Source organism: Mus caroli, unplaced genomic scaffold (assembly GCF_978045245.1).
Source record: "Mus caroli unplaced genomic scaffold, Mus_caroli_1 scaffold_14, whole genome shotgun sequence".
Taxonomy (NCBI): domain Eukaryota; kingdom Metazoa; phylum Chordata; class Mammalia; order Rodentia; family Muridae; genus Mus; species Mus caroli.
In genome coordinates, this window is record NW_028227269.1 from 9045806 (window position 1) to 9067587 (window position 21782).

A 21782-nucleotide genomic window follows, 5' to 3' on the forward strand; every position below is an offset into this window, starting at 1 on the left:
CTTCCAGGGAATGGCAAGAGATTCAGCCCATGATGACAGGAATAAGAGACAGATAATGGGTCCTAAACAAGCCATTTACACTACACCTTCTAAGGGTCAGGGTACATTGCAGAAGGAGGGGGGGTGAGTCAACAGTCAGGGAGAAGAGCAATGGAATCCATCCTCTAGACATGATATAGCCAGTGCAATCACAACTTACAAGTTGCTGTGATTGCTTGCACTAGGCCTGGCCCTATCAACAGAAATTCATGGATGGTGAAGAGGCCCATGGAACACTCACAGTTATTCGTGAACTGTACAGGCTTCTGATGGACTCTGGGAGAGAGGGAGCCATCTTTCATTGTGTACCCAACATGCCTCAATGGCTAATTCCAATCCCATGGATATGCAGACAACTCTGGTCAAACTCAAAGAGACACAAAGAAAAGACATGAATTTTGGACAGAGATTAGTAGGGAAGAAGCAGCAGGCAGACAGAAGAGATCTGGAGAAGAAAGAATGCAATGGGAGCTATCGCATGCAACATATCCATGAATGAAGTTCTCCCAAAATGAACTGAATTGTAGTTTTACCCTACTCATGAGAACATAATTTCATGAAACTTAGATTACATATTATTTTACATTTTGCAGCAAGTGAATATTTAGAGATCAATCACAAGTTTGGCTGAAGTTTGTTTCTCTTATTATCAGAGAAGATTAATATTACAGTGGAGGGTTTTAGAACTCTAGAAGAGATCAGCTTAGCTGTGGTTTGCAGTTTATAGTAACGTCAAATGTATACTACCCTTGATCAATTATGGATCCTATTTTATAAAACTGTGTAATCTTTCCAAAGGCATGTCCTTTAATTTCAAAGTGAGAAGCATGCCATTCTTTTCAAATTACTATAGAGAAATGTTCCATAAGACATGCTTCAGAGTCCAGGATACAAGCATGGAGGTTTTAGTCTGGGGACCTGTGCCCAAAGTACTCTGGGTATACTCTGTTCTTTGTAACTTTTTAAATATTCAGTAAGATTCTGTTACATAAGAATTTAAAATGTGGACTTTCTAATGAGCAGTCTATAAAAGCTTCAGAAGAATCCCCCTTTGATTTGGTATTACGTAGGCTAAGCCTTGCTCAATGCTTGCTGGAACATAAAAATCTACACTTCCCTGACATGGTAACTAAGAGGAAGGGAACTTCCTGGAAGGGATAGGGCCCATGCCTCTTTATTCCAGCTAATGAGAAACTGCAAGCTTAGACTCCTGATTTGACCTCCCTCCCTTTTTGTGTGTATTTGAACTGTAAGTTCTGTTGAAAATAGATCTCCCATAAGTCAAAGATATGCACACAACAGCTCTTTATGACCCACTTTGCTCATGGGTCCTGGTTTCTGGTAACTGGTTCCCAGAGAAAATTCTATAAAGGATAAGGGAAGTTTTGATGAATATTTGCCCTGAAACCTGGCCTATAAGATGAGTAGGTGCTGACCAGGCCAATGAGAGAGAGAATGGGGTAGGAAAAGCATGTCAAATACTGCAGTACAGTTGCCATAGTTACATACATAGCAACCCTAGAGCTTCAGTATTTGTTCTACTGGGAAAATTATCTTTCTTTTGCACAGCTCTTACATAGATGAATTCCGTATTAGTCTATGCTCTTTGATCTTTCTGTTTACTTCACATTGTGTCTCTGAGATTTTAGTCATGTTTAGTAGCTCATATTTCAATATTATTGTGCATATTAAAATTCATTTCCCATTTTTCTGGTACTAGTGTATATATTAGAACTTCCATTTCACGTACCTAAATTAACTAACTCATGTTTGTTTCTCTCCCAGATCTTGCACACCTCCTGAGAAGTTATTTCTTGCCAGAGAGTATAAGATATTAGTAATTTGGAAAACCGTATGCAAATTTCATTTTCCTTTGTTTGACCCTATCAGCTATTGTGGCATAGGAGATATGATCTATGATAATTATTATGCATTTTATGCTAGTGTTGCCTACTTATGAATATCAACAACAACCAAATAAATTTTGTATCTTTAAGAATTTCATTCCAATAATCTAAGAAATCCAGGGTCAGTTGGTCTGTGTGTGTCTCTGTCTGTCTGTCTCTGTGTGTGTGTGTGTGTGTGTGTGTGTGTGTAGAACAAATGTGTTAGCTGGCCATTATCATAACAAACACCTGAGCTAATCAACTTAAAAAGAGTAAAAGTATATTTTGGCTTGCAGCCACGGAGATTCTGTTGCTTATGGTTTTGCAGCAAGTCAGCATATTAGGCACCACCTCTCAAAAACCCACCCTTCCTTCCTTCCTTCCTTCCTTCCTTCCTTCCTTCCTTCCTTCCTTCCTTCCTTCCTTCCTTCCTTCCTTCCTTCCTTCCAAATTGTTACTTGGGGGCTAGTCTTTTGACATATTGTCGTTTTAGTCTACATTGAATATGCAAACTATAACCTCAAATTTATAAATGAAATAACAATCTTTTCATAATTCTGAGGAAATCCTAAAGACATTGATATCACACAGTCTCCTGAACCACCCCTCCTCTTTACTCCCTAGTTATTGGAAGGAACATCTCTTCTGTCACAGTGAAGGCTTGATACGATATCCAGAGTTATTATACTAAACCAATGTTCAACTTTCCCTCCTGAATTCAGATTTACACTTCCCCCCAGATAATGCCTGCTGAGTTTGCTGGGAGAAAATGGCTGTGTATTTAGGTTGTCTCCTGCTGCTTGGGAGTTCTAACGTGGTAACAGTAGCGGCTATGCCAGGTGGGACTGACACAAGAATAATGTGTCTGCAGGGATCTCCATTCCAGGCATTTCCTGAGCTGTGCCCTCCTGAAAACCCTAGCAGCTTTCTGTGTAGACCCATCCATCCTCGAAAATGCTTCTCAGTCTTCTGGACAAATCGGATTCCCTCCCCACTACAACAGCAGCCAAATGATTAAAAGCCAGGCCAGCAAGCTCTCCTGCACAGTAAATAGCTGCAGACAGCGATGCCAAGGAGGTTATGCAAATTAAGCCACAAAAATATTGAAGTACAAAGTGAGCCAGCCTGTTATAAGAGCTCAAAAGGTCATATCTAGATGGTCCAAGGAGAGCTCACAGAATTTAAATTGGATACCCATAGAATTCAATTAAATCCAGCAAATATTGACTCACTGTCTAGATCCATGGGAACACACTGACAGGAAGCGAGCGTCTGATGGATAGGTTAAAATAGGAGATAAACAGGACACAAATCCCACTTTCAGGAAATTCCCAGGAAAGGACAGAGGATGTTGGGGGAGAAGTGACCATGGTAAAGTTTGTGGACAGCAAATAGTGCTGTGGCTGCTTGGTCTGGAAGGTTGAGTTTGCTGCTTTGAGCTTGGGCACACTCTCTTGTCTGTAAGAAAGAGCATAGTGGTGTTGTATATCGTGGTGTTATTTTGAACCTTAAGCTGGATGACCTGTCCACAAGATTGACTCTGACATTTGCCACACTGTATCTAATACATGACACCTACAAAATGTCAGAGTAAGGTACAACGCAAGGAGGAAAGGTCCCTAGAAGGTTCAAAAAATACTCAAAAATAAGAAGGAACATTTAATAAAACATGACTGTGGATAAAGGCATTTGATCTGTCTTTATAGGAGTTATTACATATGGGGTAATGTCACACTCAACTACACGCACCCACACTCACCACCAAAGAAAGGTTAATTTATAGAACAATTAAAATTCACTAATGGGCTTAAAAGAAAGAATGCTGTGAGCTGGGAAGGATCGGTGGCCTTAGAGCATCCTGAAGCAGGGATTTAATACCATGGATATGCTGGAATGACAACACAGGGGCTTTAAGCATAGGGGCAAACTGTAATCCTGAGGCTGTGAAAGTATTCTATTTGGATATCTTTTGCTGGAATAATGGGAGAAACTTTTAAAAGCCTCTGAGCTACAAGATTGCCAAGTCAGTGTTTCATTTCCCTGCCATCAGTTATATGCAAATTGGACATTCTCTTTTACCTATAAATTACTTAAATGAAGTTTGGGCTGCAAAAGGATGCCAACAGCTTTAGATGCTGCACTTTGAGCTGAAAGTATGGCTGATATATTCTGAGAGGATTCTTTTCTAGAACGGATGAAGCCTGTAGTATGCAGGAAATCCAAATGGTTTCTAGATAAAAATGTAGGGCTTCACTGGCCCTAGGAACTCAGAACTCAGGTGATATTTATCTTTCACTTTATCCAAACATTCTGCAAGTTTTGTGAGATATCAGAAAGATCATGGAAATAAGATGAGCATTTATAGGTTTTCACTTGTCCTCCTTCATATTTTGACTTCTAGGATAGGGATTCCATATCATAGCTACACAACATCCATAAGGTCAGAATTTTCTTCTGAGCCCTCTGGAACTTTCCCCCAAATTACTAATTGTGGGTACAATGTTTTATCTTCTAGCCATAGAATCATCTTAATTTTTCTTCATCTTAGATTTTTATTAGGTCTCTTTGATATGTTTGACAAAATTGCTGGCACCTTATCTGTTTGAATTCGAAGTTTACTTATAGTTTCTTATTCTAGCCAACAAATGAACAACTCTCTTGAATTGACTCATTGGATGTGGTATGTGTTTGTGTCTGTGTGTGTGTGTGTGTGTGTGTGTGTGTGTGCGTGCATGTCTGTGTATCAGTGTTTGACTCTTGAAGTGATAACAGTTGAGGTCCATCCTAAATCTATGAGGAAGATTCTGATGAGAAGGTCAGAAGTATTTATATATTTATGAAAAAGAATTAGGGAAAATAAAGTACACAGATGTTTGGGGTTCCTAAAGCTGAGAGAGATATACTCTAGGAAATGTGTGAGCTCATGCAGACACAGAAATTGGCTCAGCTATTCTCCAGCTCCTCAGACTTGAGATTGACCTTGAGCTGATCTCACCTTCCAAGCTTCAATTTCTTGATTTGTATAGTAGATGTTTTGATGTTATATGATAATTGCCATATCAATCTTTGATGATTAGAAGGTAGGCATTGTTGTGGCTGCTAAAAGATCCAAGGATAAACATAAAATAGACACAGTCATCATCTTTAAGGGCTTGAGGTTTAAAGATGAAAGAACCTTATACAATTGTTTAATTGTTTAATCTGATGATGACTGAGAAACAAGGAGCAATGCCACGAGGCATTTGAAGAAGGTTCCAGAGTAGTCTGAGAAGTCAAGCAGCTCTAATATTAAGGCAGAAAAGCCTGGCAAGATGAGAGTTGTCTTATGGGATTTTATAAAGATAATAGATTCAATTACTGCTACAGATCACCAGTGGATCACCAGAGAACACTAATACTAGACTGGTATCCCTTGAGACACAGATATTTCAAAGGATTCCTCTTTTTCCTTCCCTTCTCCAGCCTGTTTTCCAGGCCTACATGACAAAATTCTTCCAAGATTTATTATGAGTTATTCAGAGATTATGTGATGCTCTGCTGTAACTGTGAATTTTCTGATAATCTCATAGACATGAGTTAATCCAAACCATGCTAAATTGATGAAAATTGATATAACATTCCATGCTGAGATCATCTTTTATTAAAAGGACCCAACAAAAGAATGATCACCAAGAATGGTAGAAACATCTCAGAGTGTGGGAGTACGTGGGAGACAGAGAATGTCAAATAGAGAAGCTAAGAGCCTTTCATTGAAGGTAATAGAGAGAGGTTAGAATGTTTGAAAACATGCCTTCTTCCGGAGGAATTCTACCCAGGAAGCATATAGGATGTCTAGTTCCCAAAGACAAAGGTGATTTTTGCTATTTTCCCATTCTATTAAAAGCTCTCAGCTAATATGTTGTCCACGGTTCCTCCTGAATACTTGGAGGTTTCTAACTGCTTATGGGAGACAGCATTGACTGGGTTGCTGGGCTTAGAGGCCACTGGACATGAAGACCACACCCAGAAGATTATTTCTGTAGAGTGTAGACTTCTGGGACCTTTTTTTAAAAAAACCTGAAAGGAAACCAGACTCCAGTTTCTTCCTTCCTTCTTTCCTTCCTTTCTTTTTCTTTCTTTCTTCCTCCCTCCCCCACCTCTCTTTCTTTTCTTCTTCCTCATCTTTTTTTCACTGTTAAGTGCATTTACTTGTTTGCTCTGCATCCCTACTGAAGTTTCCCCTCCTCTCTTCCCAGGCCCTCCCTCCTACCCACCCTCACCCCAAACCCTTACCCCATTTAATTTTCTTCCATATTTTTTTAGGAAAGGACAGGCACCCCATGAATATCAAACATCCATGGCATATTAAGATGCAATAAGGCTAAGTACCTCCTCTCCTATTAAGGCTAGATGAGGCAACCCAGGAGGAGGAAATTGGTCCAAAAAGCAGCAAGACTCTCCTCCACTGTTAGGAGTCTCATAAGAAGACCAAGATACCCAACTGTAACATTTGTGCAGAGGGCCTAGATCAGTCCCATGCAGGCTCCTTAGTTAGTGGTTAAGCTAGACTCCACTTACAATTTCTTATTGGACTAGAATTTTTTAAGCAGATAATAATTCTTCATTTTGTGATAGAAGTTTTGAATGAAGAGAGAAGCAGAGATACCTTTATCCTGCAATGCATTCAGTCTTGCATTTTGTTGTAGCCATGTATTAGGAGCTTAAACATCATAGACAACAGAAAAACTAACCTGCTATGGGCAAATTGAACTAGGGGGAATAGTAATAGGCAAAAAATGAAGTGGAGATGGTAGACATATTAAGGAGTGAACTTCCAATGAAATACACAGAAAAACGAAAACACCTGTTTGTCATATAGAGTTAACTAAACAGTCCAAACTCATTTAGTTAAGTGGAATTAATTTGTAGATGCTTTGAGAGATAGGTGGAGGGAATAGGAGGTAGAAGAGAAGAGTAAAGGAGGATGGATGGAGAAAGAAACACAAAGGAGAGGGGAAGAAAGGAATGAAGCATAGGTATAAAGATGCTGAATCAGTTGTTTCCTCTAACAGAGAGGTGTCCAATACTTGCCAGTGACATTAAGGGTGACTCAATGGGTTCATATGTTAAAGTTTAGGTGTGAGTCATCCGCTCCATAGACTTGACCGAATTGTCATTATTTTTCTCATCAGCATGGATGTGTTGTATTGAAAACTTACAAGAATCCATGCTGTTTTGCTCTGTTTTTTTTGTTTAGAAAAGGAGCAACTTACAATTTGATAAATAAAGCATTCGTATTCCAGCCCTTACTGTGTGTGCCATATGACCTTGAACAAGGTTCCTCACTCCTCTGGGTCTTTCTTAGTATAGAAAAGAAAATGAAAAGGTGACTACTTTCTTGCTTGATCAGGTATCATTTATACAAATCCCTAATGTGTTCTGTCATCACTAGGAGGTACTGAGGGTATGGAATTAGTTACCGGTTATAAATCAGTATTATCTTACTCATTCTTCCTGTATAACCATTCTTTCGATACTATTTATAAACTATGGGAGGGACTTTGGTCCTTACCCTTCCTTCCAAGTGCTGGTAACAACTGATAAATTCTTGGTCATTCACCAGCAGAACCCTCATGAAAATGTGGACTAGGGTTTGTTGTGGTGACAGATGTCTTTAATCCCAGCAACCAATAGCCAGAGGCAGATGGGTCTCTGTGACATTGAATCCATCCTGGTTTCAAAGGAGGTTCTAGGTCATCATCTAGTGTACAAAGGAGGTTCTAGGTCATCATCTAGTGTACAAAGGAGGTTCTAGGTCATCTAGTGTACAAAGGAGGTTCTCGGTCATCTAGTGTACACAGTGAGACTGATCTCCAATCACCAAACAAAAACAAAACCAACAAACAAGAAAATAAGGACTGGAGGGAGAAAAGTCTGATTTAGCACTCTGGTATAAAAAAAATTTATAAAATATTTTATGAACCATGTATGTTTTACTGTAACTTTATAAGATGAGGACACAGACAGACGAGGTACAGTCATAAAAAATGTACAATCTCTGGACACTTCAGAAAACATTTAATCTTGCATGAGTTGCCAAAAAGTGATAGTGTATCATGTTTATAAAAGGGGACAAAATATTCAAGGCCCCTTGCATCATTTTTAATCACTTTACTGTAATATTGTTTTGATTAAGATTTTCTTCCTGGAAGACTGGTGGGAGGCACACTCTTAACCAATATTAGCCAATTTTACCATGTTTAGACTTTTAATGGGTGATATGTTTCTGATTCAGAACTCTGGTATTATTCGTGTCTGTTGATAGATATCATGAGATTTTGTTCTTGTCACAGCTTCATCTCACAGATTCTGTCCTAGTAATGCTTACCTATAACTGGGCCATGGACATATTTGTGCTGACAGGAGGTCATCTTAGCCTATATTGTTCTCTGAATAGCGTTATTGTTAGTAGATCTCTTAGTTTCCCTTCTGCTGTAACAAAATACTCTGACGAAAGCAACATAAGGGAGTAAGGGTTTATTTAACTTCACAGTTCAAGATACAGTCCATCATGACAGAGAAGTCAAGGCAGCAGGATCACACTGTATCCACAATCAGGAAGCAGAGGTGGAGGAATGTACCCTGTGAGTCAGTTCATCTTATCTATTCATAAGGATTCTAGCCAGGAAAATGACATCACCATAGTGATGGGTCTTCTTTCTTAAGGTACATTCAAGATGATTTCTTACGGGCATAGCTAGATACCTATTGCCTAGATGGTTCTAGCATCTATCAAGTTACAGTTAACACTAACCATTGAAGTTGTTGCATGGCCTTTGGCATCAATCGAGGTTGCAAGTAGAGCCATGCATAAGAAATGTAGTAATCGCTGCTGACTGATCATCTACCATGCATATGTATATGGCAGATAATGTGTGTATGGTGATCTTATTACTACTGGCAAGGGATTCTGGTGATGCCAACTGTAGTTAGGCTATGTCCACCAATGCCTGCCACATTCTAGGAGCTCTACAGCAGGCTCAAAAGTTTCTCTTTGCCTTAGATTAGTCTTTTGCAACAATATAGAATTCTTGGCTCTGAAAGGTTAAGGGACCATAATGGAATTAGTAAACACCAGAGCTATATGATTCAACCCTAAATCTGTGGGTTTCCAAAAACCATTCTTCCTTCCAATAAAACAAGGAGATAAGTAAATGATATTTTTCACATGCCTTTCTGGGAGAAAATTAAAATTTATTTTATGTAGATAAAAGTTTAAAAGATTGTTACATTTACTTACTTTAGAATCTTCATATCCTTTTAGTGGTCTGAAATTTGATGTGACATAAAAGGAGCCAATGTCATCCCATGTCAGGAGGTGCAAGCATCTTTAGACAGAGTGCAAGCCAGGATTACAAATCCAGATACTTGAATATAAAAGGTAAAATCAAGCTTTTGAAGTGCCCTTTCTTCTGTTTTTTTTTGTTTGTTTGTTTGTATGTTTGTTTGGTTGTTTTTTTGTTTTGTTTTGTTTTTAAGTCAAAGAAATTAAATCTGCTGAACATATAGCACAATGCTTTAAAGTGGGAACAACCTCACCACTAGCTTTTCTACAGAGGATAAGCTGAGAGTTGGGTGAGAATGTGACAACCCAGCAGCTGGCAAATCTCAGCCAACAGGGAAAATCTACTGCATTGCAGAGACTGCTACTGCAAGGAAAACAACAGGAAAATGCTTGCCAGGCTCTGCTGGCCGAGTGGAGAAGCTCAGCTGCAGTACTGAGCTACACGGAGACAGGAAGCAGCATTCTCTGCTGCCAGCAGAAATCTGCAGGATCTAAAAGGGTGGACAAGAAACAGCCCTCTTATCAGAAAGATTTCAGATAGAAATTGTCTTGTGGCTATAAATAAAGTAAAATTAGACTTGTGTAAAAAAATCAAGAAGATGGCTGACGTACAACAATGATGCCCTTACAGAGAATCTGCTCATGCTGCAGTAGTAGATGTTGGACAGAGTAAGATGCAAGGGTGGGAGACACATATGATGAATTTTAGAGATATCTGAGGGCTGATGCTTTGTGAATATTCACTGTTGGAGTCATTTCTCAGGCTGCCAAATTTGTATCACTGTCCTTTGAGAATTCAAACATAATAGCCATGAAGCACCATGCTATAAGACAAAGAAAATTTAAGTTAGCAGAACTGGTCTTAATCCCAGACTCCCATATCTTCTTTTTGGCCTCAGATTCCAGTGTCTAAGGAAAGGGGCACAGACATTTGTGTTACCCTCAAAGTCTATTTTGCTCAGGTATCACCTGTAAATTTCAGCATCTCTGGATAAGACTCAAGGATTTGCCTTTGTCAATAGTTTCCAGATGACCCTCATGATGCTGTTCAGAATTATGTTGACACAAAGTTCTTTGAGAGGAATAACCTCAGAAGCAAATGAAATGAGATTAAAAGTATATTGGGATCTCCCAATAGATAGAATTGATAAATTCTCAGACATTTTAATGTTTTAACATTTTTCATTCATTTATTAGTTTTTCAAATATTTATTGGATTATGACTATGTCATTGATAATCTTCTAGACACTCTGCATACAGTGTAGAAGTTGGTTCTAAAGGTCCCTGCTGGCTCAGGAGCCTAGTGGAGGGAGATAAGCAACATATATACACAAATAAATTAATGTCAGTTAGGGATATATTTTCTGGAATATGATTTCTAAAAGGGCCTTAGCCTCAGTTTCTGTATCCTGAAAGAGCATCTGCAACATGGTAAGTGTTAAATATTAGAAGAAATCATTTCTGTTAGGTGTTATTTAGACCCATTGTAAAATTAGGCAGTGAAACTCAAGGAGTATGGAAAAGTAGTGTGAGCGTTTCAGGATAGTAAGCAAAGAGTCCTGTGAAATGATAGTAACTGAACAGAGGATTCTATGATCAAAAGAGCTGACCATGTGTATATTGGCTTTTCAGACAGAAAGTGGCAAGAACAAAGGCATTAAGGTGGTTGGTTGTCTGACAATTCAGGCCTCAACAAGAGACTGATGAGGATTGCCTAGAAGGTCAGTGAAAAGAAAATTAGATAGAGGTAGGTTGGACAGATTTGGGAAATGTCTTGTTCATCCTGGTCAGAGATGTATTTCAATGCAATGGAAGATCAGAGACGCTGCTCAGTGAAAGATAGACATGACTTAATGTTACAAAATGGCTAATCTTTCTATAGGAAGTTATTGGGATAGAAGAATTGAAGGAAACATCCTTCCGTTATTCCAACTGGGATATTATTCCTATTAAGGGAGATTTTTCTGTTTGGAAGAATATTCCCCCCATGAGGCCATTCTCATTACATTAGCTATTACAATATACCTTATTATTCTAGTTGGAGGCTTATTCCTATTCTCAGTGGAAGAAATGGTGATAGCTTTGTAGGACAGACAAAACAAAATAGTATTTTAAAAGTAGATCTTACACACTTGACTGTTACCAAAGCAAGGTGGCATGGAGAAAAAGAACCCCTCCTTGCCCAACCCTTTATGATCAATAAATTTGTGTGACCTTAATAGTTAATCTTTGTTTAACAATTCATTTATAAAGTCAATTTCCATATGTTATGTTTAAACCTCTTCTTGCATTTTAAAAAACTAATCTAAAGATTGGCTTGGCTGTTATAACTACACAGATGTGGTGGTTTGAATGAGAATGGCACCAATAGGCTCATATGTTTGAATTCTTTGTTCCCAGTTGGTGGGATGGGTTAGGAGGTGTGGTCTTGTTGTTGTGCATGTGTCATTGAGAGCTGGTTTGGAGGTTTCAAAAGCCTATATATTCCCAGTTAGTCTCTCTCTCTCTCTCTCTCTCTCTCTCTCTCTCTCTCTCTCTCTCTCTGTCTCCTCCCTCCCTCTTTTCCTTTCACCCTCTTTCTTCCTGTCTCCCACTCTATCTCATATGTGAATCAGATGTAAGCTCTCAGTTACTGTCTCAGGGCTCTGCCTGCCTGCCTATCTAGTGCCATGCTCCCCATCATTGTGGTCAAAGACTCTACTACTTCTGGAACTTGAGTCCCAAAATAAATGCTGCGTTCTTTTACAGTGCCTTATCATAGCATAGTAGAAAATAACTAACACACATTAAGTCTGTTGCCCCTTTCTTCCAATGGCTTTCCAAATGTTACCAGCTAGAGATGATAAATTCCCTTCTTTGCACAAATTTGCCTTCCTCTAAGAAACAATGGAAAGTCACATGACCCTTTTGTGTCAGATACAACTTGACTTCTGAAACAATCTTGCCACATGAGTTATAATCTCTTTAAGGTCCGTGTTTCCTGCTTATTGGATGATAGCAAATCTGGAAATCTAAAGAGCTGAAATCTCAGGGCTGGGGAAGGTGGCTTGGTGGGTAAAGCAGTTTTCATGCAAGCTTGAAGATCTGAGTTGATATCCCTAGCACTAAAGTAAATGCTAAGAGAGCATGGTGGCCCACATATTATCATAGCACAAGGAATATGAATGTAAGGCAACCCTATAGGCTAGCTAGGCTATCTGAACTGGCAAGCTCTACATTAAAGTAAGAGCCATTGCCTCAATATTTAAGATGGAAAAATGTGTAAGGAACATTCAGTCTGGCTTCTACATGTACAAGCACATGTACAAATCCAGAGACTACCCTACCCAGGGATCCATCCCATAAATAGCCACCAAACCCAGACACTATTGCATATGACAAAAAGATTTTGCTGACAGAACCCTGATATAGTTGTCTCTTGTGAGGCTATGCCAGTGCCTGACAAACACAGAAGTGAATGCTCACAGTCATCTATTGGATAGAACACAGGACCCTCAATGGAGGAGCTAGAGAAAGTACCCAAGGAGCTGAAGGTGTCTGCAACCCTATAGGAGGAACAACAATATGAACTAACCAATACCCCCAAAGCTCATGTCTCTAGCTGCATATGTAGCAGAAGATGGCCCAGTTGGCCATCAGTGGGAGGAGAGGCCCTTGGTCATGTGAAGATTATATGCCCCAGTATAGGGGAATTCCAGGGCCAGGAAGCAGGAGTGGGTGGGTTGGGGAGCAGGGTTGGGGGGTAAAAGGGATTTTTGGGATAGCATTTGAAATGTAAATGAAGAAAATATCTAATAAAAACAAACAAACAAACAAATGTGTGTTCACATATCTGAACATATGCATGCTATCACCACACACATAAAGGGGAGGAGGGAAAGGTGAAATTCTCAGTTTCTGCCTCACAAATGTACATCCCATTGTATTCACCTGGTGAAGTCTTAAATGTACAGCTATCTAAACTCCATTCTAAACAAGCCTGCTTTGAGGAATAGCTCACCGAGCAACTCAGTAGACTGGAACATACAATGGTGTTGAGAGCCTTGGTATTTAAATTACAGTCCATAATCTAGTAGCATCTGCAGCACCTAGATTTTTTTAATCAAAAAGAGAAATCGAGCTTTTTTTTCATATTCTGCCATATTGAATGATAATCTACATTTAAACATAAGCTTTATGTAATGTCATTTAATATTTTAGTTTGTGAAGCATTTGTCTAAATCACTGATATTATGTTTTGACTACATTCTATACTTTTACTGGGGACCTTAAAAATGTACTGATTTCTAGTCCTCTCCAAGAGATGCTGATGTAAGTGCTCTATAAAATCTATGTAGGCATCAGAAAAGTTAAGGACACTCTGGGGAGCGGTTGCATTTGGAGACCAATTAGAACCAGCATTCTTTCTCTTAAATCTGGTTAATTAAGCTAGTGGCCTTGAGCAAGCTACTTATTTTCTTCCGTAGTTTCCTCTTTTAGAAAACAAAGGTGATTCTGGCACAGTAGACCAAAGAATAGTAAGCAATTAGTGCATTTCTCAGCCTTGATTGCTTTATGGAAATATAATTATTAATTAAGCTATTATAATATTGAATGAAGGCTGGACCTAGAAGATGAATTATGAGTTACCACAAAAGTGATGGTTTGTGGTCTGCCACACAGTTTTGCTGCCCTGAAATGTGATTTAATAGATGTTGAGTGGCACAACTCTCTAGCTATCAGAGGAACGGGGATGCTGAGACAGTCAGAGAAACATTGACATGGCAGCAGAAGCTGTATCCTTATGATTACAGAGCCAGGCATACTTGAGACAGCTTGGGTAGGATAACACAGCCTGATGAGGACCACTCTTCTGACAATAGACATTTTGACAGGGAGACATGTTTGATGGCCCAAGGGCTAGAGGCTGTGAGAGTGAAGGAAGGGGCTGAGAATTTTCACACCCAAAAAGTGAAATCACCTTAAAGTAATGTTGAGATCTTCTGGAAGACTTATGATAAAGATCAGCATTACGCTGTTCCTCCCACTTTGAGATATTTAAAGATCTCAGGAGAGAGTTAGTAGAGACAATCTAAACTTTTATAGATCTTTGATCATTAATCCAACATGAGTATTTGATGACAGCTTTGAATGTGAGCCCATGACTTCAACTCCCATTCAAATAAACTTCTGAGTTCTAAGAAATGGAGCATGTTTTATTCTTTGCTTGTGAACATCTTGGGTATTTGAAAAAGTATGAGCCTAGAACTAAAGGTCAACTGTCTAGTTCATCTAAGGTGGTCTAACTCTGATCTCTTAGCCAGCAGGCTGAATGCCAGTTTGGCCTCTACCTCTGTAAGTGCAAAGATTCTATTGTGGAAATCTGAAAAATACTTTGAAATAAAATATCAATGATAGCTCTACAGCCTAACGATGATTGTACTAAAATTTTCAGAAGTGTATACTTTTTATGGTAGGTGAATTAGATATCAATAAAATAGCTGAAGAGATCGATATTGATAGAACTAAACAGAAGATCAACAATGAAATAAACAACTTGGAAAACATACACAAACTAGAACTTTAGCAGGCTTCTACAGAATTGTTCATCCAAACATCAACTTTTACAATCTTAAAGAGGAAATAAATATATGAATCAAATATTGTTGGCCACAAAATAAGACTCAGTATTTAAAATGAATGTTTATATTGTATGTATATGAATGTAGAAAAGGAATAGAAATCAACAACAAGAAAGAAACTTGGGGATTAGATGAATTGGTAATGTGTTTGTCATGTAAGCACTAGGCCCTGAAGTCAATTACCAGAAGCTATGTTAAGAATCTAGGCAAGATGGCTATAGACATTTGGTTGTAATCCTAGTGCTGGGAAGGTAGAAATAAATGGACCCTTGAGATTCCTTGGCCAGCCATCCTAGCCTAACCAGTATGTACCAGCCAGTGAGAAATCTTGTCTCTGCAAATGAGATAGATGGAGCCTAAAGAATGAAACTCTAAATTCTTACCTCTCCTCCACATGTTAGTATACATGGGCATGCCTACATATACATAGTGTGTGCCTGTAAACCCATGGGCATTTACACTTTCACATTCATGCACATGTAAATAAGAAGAAGATTTGAAAATCTTACACATATGGATATTAAACACACAGAATTCAAAGAAATCATGAGGAAATTAGAAATATTTTGATATGAATAAGACATAAAACTCAACAAACCAAAACAAATGGAATTCAGTAGTAGATTCCTCAGAGGGAAATCTGTAGCTATAAATGCCTATGATAGAAAAAAAATCCCTAAATAATAACCTAATCTCACACCACAGGACACTGAAAAAAATTCAGAGCAACTCAGATCAAAGGAAGAAACCACAAAAGAAAAAACCATGGCTAGAAAAAAATCAGAAAAAGACTGAAATATCAGCCAAATGTAATTTATTTGAACAAACAACAGAATTGACAAACTTTTAGCTAGACTAAGTATTTTTACATTATGGGGGATCTTTTCTGAGATCCTCCAAATAAAATCAGATTACTCCAGGATGTCACAGATTATTATAATAAAACTCAAACATTTGTTAGTTACAGGGAAAAGTAGGGCAGTCTATGTCTCCAAGCTCATTCCTCATTTGTGTGAGCATAAAAGAATTTTTCTTAAGCTGAGATCTGTTCTAACTCCAGGGAGTACATGAGAAAATGTACTACAAGTACAATTGGCAAGTATAGTGGTTCCACAGGTAAGTCTAAAATAAGGAATCCTATAGCAATAGAGAGGCAACCATAGTGAGTAAATAGATAAGGACGAAGGCAGAATTCACAAGGGACAGAAGGTCTGGGCAGCTTCACTTACTCATTACAGATCTCCATGGCTGCCATCTAGAAAGAATACATCCTGTTCTGCCACAGCTATGAAAGTGAAGCAGCCTTCATATCAAGGAGCTATGGACACTAATGCTGGCTCAGGTCCTCACTAGTGGATGATGTGAGGAAGATAAATGGATTTTTCTAAGAGCCCAGCTGTTATCATGTGGGAGAGTGGAGAAGTATCTACCCAGGACAAATATCATCATATTATGTCCCAGTTTAACTCTCTCAGGTTGATCATCCATCCATTTATTTCTTCATTGGCAACTTTATTCACTCAAGTACTGTACATATGCCTCATGCTGAACACTTTGTTCTTTATAGGGATCAAGGGATAAGTGGATAAACAATCCAGTGCAATTGTGTTCAGTTCATGAAAACTAATTTTTATAACAAAAGGGACTTTTTCCTCCTCTCACGTCTCAGTTTGCTTTTATATAGGTGTGGAAAGCCGTGCAGCGTGCAGCGTGCAGCGAGCAATCGCTGTGGAGAGCCGTGCGCGTGCCGCGAGCAATCACCATTATAAGATGGCGCTGGCCTCCGCTGTGACAAACTAGTAAACAAGCCTTGTGCGCAAGTGCGAGAGTGAACTCACTCCTAGTCACTGCCCATTCTCGGGGTGTAATAGTGGTGTGATGAGCGAGCAACGAATCAAGAGCTGTCACGCCACATCAGGTGCTGAAACGTCATGGCTGAGCGCTATATAAGGGACTCCATTTTCTGGGGTCGAGATCTTCCTGAGAAGTAAGCAATAAAGCTTTGCTGCAGAAGATTCCGGTTGTCCTGAGTGTGTTCTTGCCGGCGGGGACAAAAGCTCGGGATAAGTGGCGCCGAAGACCCGGGAACTACCATCACACCGGCGCAAGGAAGATCCCTCGTTCGCGGGGCGGAATCAGAACTGCGGGACACTACAGCTCTGCAAGGTAAGTATTGTCTTGAAATTTCTCCAGAGTTAGATGCCCTTATGATTGTTTGCACGGCGATCGCACTTTCCCTTTCAGTTTCGTTTTGTTTCCACCGCTGGAACTGCTGACTGGTTCCCAGTCGCAGTCAGGCTCGGACAGCACCTGGACAGTGCCTGGACAGTGATTAGTTTCAGTCACGGTCAGGACTGGATAGCGGCAGAATGGGAATTTCTCACTCTGTAGTAGTGGCGTTAAGGTCAGTCCTGAAGCAGTGTGGCCTAAAAATCGCCACTAAGAGTATAGAGGCATTTGTCAGGGAGGTAGACCGTGTGGCACCATGGTATGCTTGCTCAGGTTCGTTAACTGTCACTTCTTGGGATAAACTGAAAGGAGATCTAGTTAGGGAACAGAAGAACGGCAAACTTAAAGCAGGGGTCATGCCGTTATGGAAATTGGTGAGATCGTGCTTAACAGATGAGGATTGTGAGCAGATGGTAGAAGCAGGGCAGAAGATTTTGGACGAAATTCAAGACAGTCTATCAGAGGCAGAGTGGGGAGAGAGATTGAAAGTTGGGACGAAACAAGGTGCACCGAAGAATTTAGGCCTTTCCACGGGCCTTGAGCCCGAGGAAAAGAGATACAAAGGAAAGAATGCCTTGGGAGAGATTAGAAAAAGGGATGTAAAGGGAGAGAAGAAGAGAGAAAGAACTGGAGAGGCACATAAGGAAAGGAGCCTCTACCCGCCATTAGATGAGTTTAAGGCACTAGCTGTCAGTAGCTCAGAATTGGATAAGGAACTTAGCTCCTCTGAGGAGACAGACTTAGAGGAAGAAAGATACCAGCCAGATGAAAGACGAGCTAATCAGTTACAGAATAACATAAAGAAAGCAAAAGTAGCTAGAGACAAATGTCAAATCACTATGCGATCTTCAGATCCGCAACCTCTGGGTCCTAGTACACCTCCGCCCTACGTGCAGAGGTATCAATCAGACTCATTCATTTCAAAAGAGGAACAGAGAAAAGTGCAGCAAGCGTTCCCAGTCTTCGAAGGCGCAGAGGGTGGACGCGTTCATGCCCCAGTGGAGTATATACAGATTAAAGAATTAGCAGAGTCAGTTCGTAACTATGGAGTCAATGCCAACTTTACTGTAGCCCAAGTCGAAAGGCTTGCGACTCTGGCAATGACACCTGGCGATTGGATGACTGTAGTAAAAGCCGCATCTCCTAACATGGGAATGTATTTAGAATGGAAAGCTTTGTGGCAAGACTCCTGCCAAGCACAGGCAAGGGCCAATGCCAATGTTGAAGGGGACCAAGGAACATGGACTTTTGAGTTGCTTACAGGTCAGGGACAACACGCTAATAACCAGACAAATTACCATTGGGGAGCTTATGCTCAGATCTCAGCTGCTGCAGTTAAGGCATAGAAGGCACTCTCTAAGAAGGGAGAGGCAAGTGGGCATTTGACCAAGATCACCCAGGGCGCACAGGAGTCATTCTCAGATTTTGTGGCTAGAATGACAGAAGCGGCAGGGAGAATTTTTGGGGATCCAGAAACAGCTATGCCTTTAATTGAACAGTTGATCTATGAACAGGCTACCCAGGAATGCAGGGCGGCTATTACACCTAGAAAGAGCAAGGGACTGCAGGATTGGTTGAAGGTTTGCCGTGAGCTTGGAGGGCCACTCACTAATGCAGGTTTAGCAGCTGCCATTCTACAAGGGCAAAAACGCCCTGACATGGCTGAGCTCAAACTCTGCTATAATTGTGGCAAACCGGGACACTTAAAAAAGGACTGTACTTTATGCCCTCAAGATAGGCAAAGATTTGCATTTACCATCCCAGCCATTAATCATTTAGAACCGGATCAAAGATACCAATGGAAGGTCCTACCTCAGGGGATGGCGAATAGCCCCACCATGTGTCAACGGTATGTGCAATTGGCACTTAAGTCAGTTAGAGAGCATTTTCCATCATTACAGGTGATAATTTATATGGATGACATTTTGATTTGCCATAAAAATTCAAAGTTATTGCAAGATGCATACCCTATATTAATAAAAACGTTAGGGCAATGGGGATTGCAGGTGGCCACTGAAAAGGTGCAAGTTGCTCGAATGGGAGCCTTCCTAGGGTCACTCATTTATCCTGACAAAATTGTTCCTCAAAAATTAGAGATTCGCAAAGATCAACTACATACCTTGAATGATTTCCAAAAATTGCTAGGAGATATTAATTGGCTAAGACCATTTTTGAAAATTCCATCAGCAGAATTAAAGCCCTTATTTGACATATTAGAGGGAGATACCCACATCTCCTCCCACAGAGCACTTACCCCAGCTGCATGTCAAGCTTTACAAACGATAGAAAAGGCCTTACAAGATGCTCAATTACAACGCATTGAGGAGTCAAAGTCATTTGAATTGTGCATATTAAAAACTGCACAGTTACCAACAGCAGTCTTATGGCAAAAAGGACCCTTATTGTGGGTCCATCCTAATGCTTCCCCTGCAAAAATCATTGAGTGGTATCCTAATGCAATTGCTCAACTTGCACTTAGGGGGATAAAAGCAGCTATTACTTATTTTGGGAAAGAACCTCATATGCTAATCGTACCTTATACTTCTGCTCAAGTTCAAACCCTGGCAGCAACAACAAACGATTGGGCAGTCTTGGTTGCCTCTTATTCAGGACAAATTGATAATCATTATCCAAAACATCCAATTTTACAATTTGCCTTAAGCCAAGCCATAGTGTTTCCAGTAATAACAGCCAAACACCCACTTCCGGATGGGGTAGTAGTGTATACAGATGGATCCAAATCTGGCATAGGTGCATATGTAGTAAATGGCCAAGTAACATCTAAACAATATAATGAGACATCACCCCAGATTGTAGAGTGTTTGGTAGTTCTAGAAGTCCTTGAAACTTTTCCGGGACCGCTCAATATTGTATCTGACTCTTCATATGTGGTCAATGCAGTTAATATGCTTGAAGTTGCTGGCTTAATTAGACCCTCTAGCAAGCTTGCTCACATTTTTCAGCAAATTCAGTCAGCCTTGTTACATAGAAGACATCTTGTGTATATTACTCATGTTAGGGCTCATTCTGGCCTTCCTGGCCCCATGTCTCATGGAAATGACTTGGCAGACAAAGCTACTAGAATCGTGGCTGCTGCTCTGTCCTCGCAGTCAGAGGCTGCAAGGGAGTTTCATAAACGCTTCCACGTGACGGCTGAAACATTACGCCGCCGTTTCACTTTAACTAGGAAAGAAGCTCGTGACATTGTCACCCAATGTCAAAACTGTTGTCAATTTCTGCCTACTCCTCATGTAGGGGTAAACCCCCGAGGCATCAGACCATTACAGGTCTGGCAAATGGATGTCACTCATATTTCCTCCTTTGGAAGAAATCAATATTTACATGTTTCCATTGACACCTGCTCTGGTGTTATGTTTGCTACACCTTTAACAGGTGAGAAAGCCTCTCATGTTATACAGCACTGTTTAGAAGCATGGAGTGCTTGGGGCAAGCCCACAATTCTTAAAACTGATAATGGGCCAGCATATACCTCTACTAAATTTCAGCAATTTTGTCATCAAATGGATGTCACTCACTTGACTGGCCTTCCTCATAATCCTCAAGGACAAGGCATTGTGGAACATGCTCACCGTACACTTAAGTCTTATCTCATAAAACAAAAAAGGGGAGTTGATGAGACTCTGCCCTCAGTGCCAAGAGTAGCTGTATCTATGGCACTCTTTACACTCAATTTTTTGAATCTTGACGAGCAAGGTCGCTCTGCAGCTGATCGACATAGCTCAGACCCTGATAGACCAAAAGAAATGGTCAAATGGAAGGATGTCTTAACTGGTCTGTGGAAAGGCCCGGATCCTATTTTGATAAGATCCAGGGGAGCTGTTTGTGTTTTTCCACAGAGTGAAGACAACCCATTTTGGCTGCCAGAACGACTCACCCGCAAGATATTCATCAAGGATGGTGCAGAAGATGCTGACCTCCCGAGGACTGCTCCTGATCCTGACAATGCTGAACTTGTCTCAGGTTCCTAGTATGAGGGGCGAACAGAGATGGGCCATTCTTTCGACTTTCCCTAAACCAATGCCAGTTCGCCATAATGCTATAGTTTTTCCAAAATTCTTTACTACTAATAAAACATTAGATTTGCCATATCTACCCTATGATCCCACCCGAGCACCATTAGGGGAAAATCGCTCTTTATTAGAACAGGGTTCTTTATGTTTTCAAATGAATGGACCAGGAAAATGTATCAACCTCACAGCTCGAGCTTTGGGGAAGTTTAATGAGCACCGAGGAGGTTGGGTAAGCACAACCCAAGATACTTCCAATGCAGATATAACCTTTACAAATCGGACCTTTTGGCAGGAGGCAATTTGGGTTAATGGTACATTTCTACCACCTAACTTTTCAGACAAAGAACGTCCCCACCAACCAAAAATAGCCCCTCATTGTAGCTTGGAAGATGAAGGGCTGATATTGCCTTGGTCTGATTGTCAATCCTCCATCACTCGTTGGGCAGATCAGAGTAAAACCTTTTCCTTTTCTCCCAACATGATAGATGATCCAGAGAAGGAATTTGTTATGAAAAAGGGACTTTTCATACAGGACTTTAGAATGCATCCCTTTCACAAGTGGGTGCTTTGTGGAGTCAATGGCAGTTGTACAGAACTCAATCCTTTGATCTTTATCCAGGGAGGAGCAGTTGGAAAAGCTTCTTTTAATGG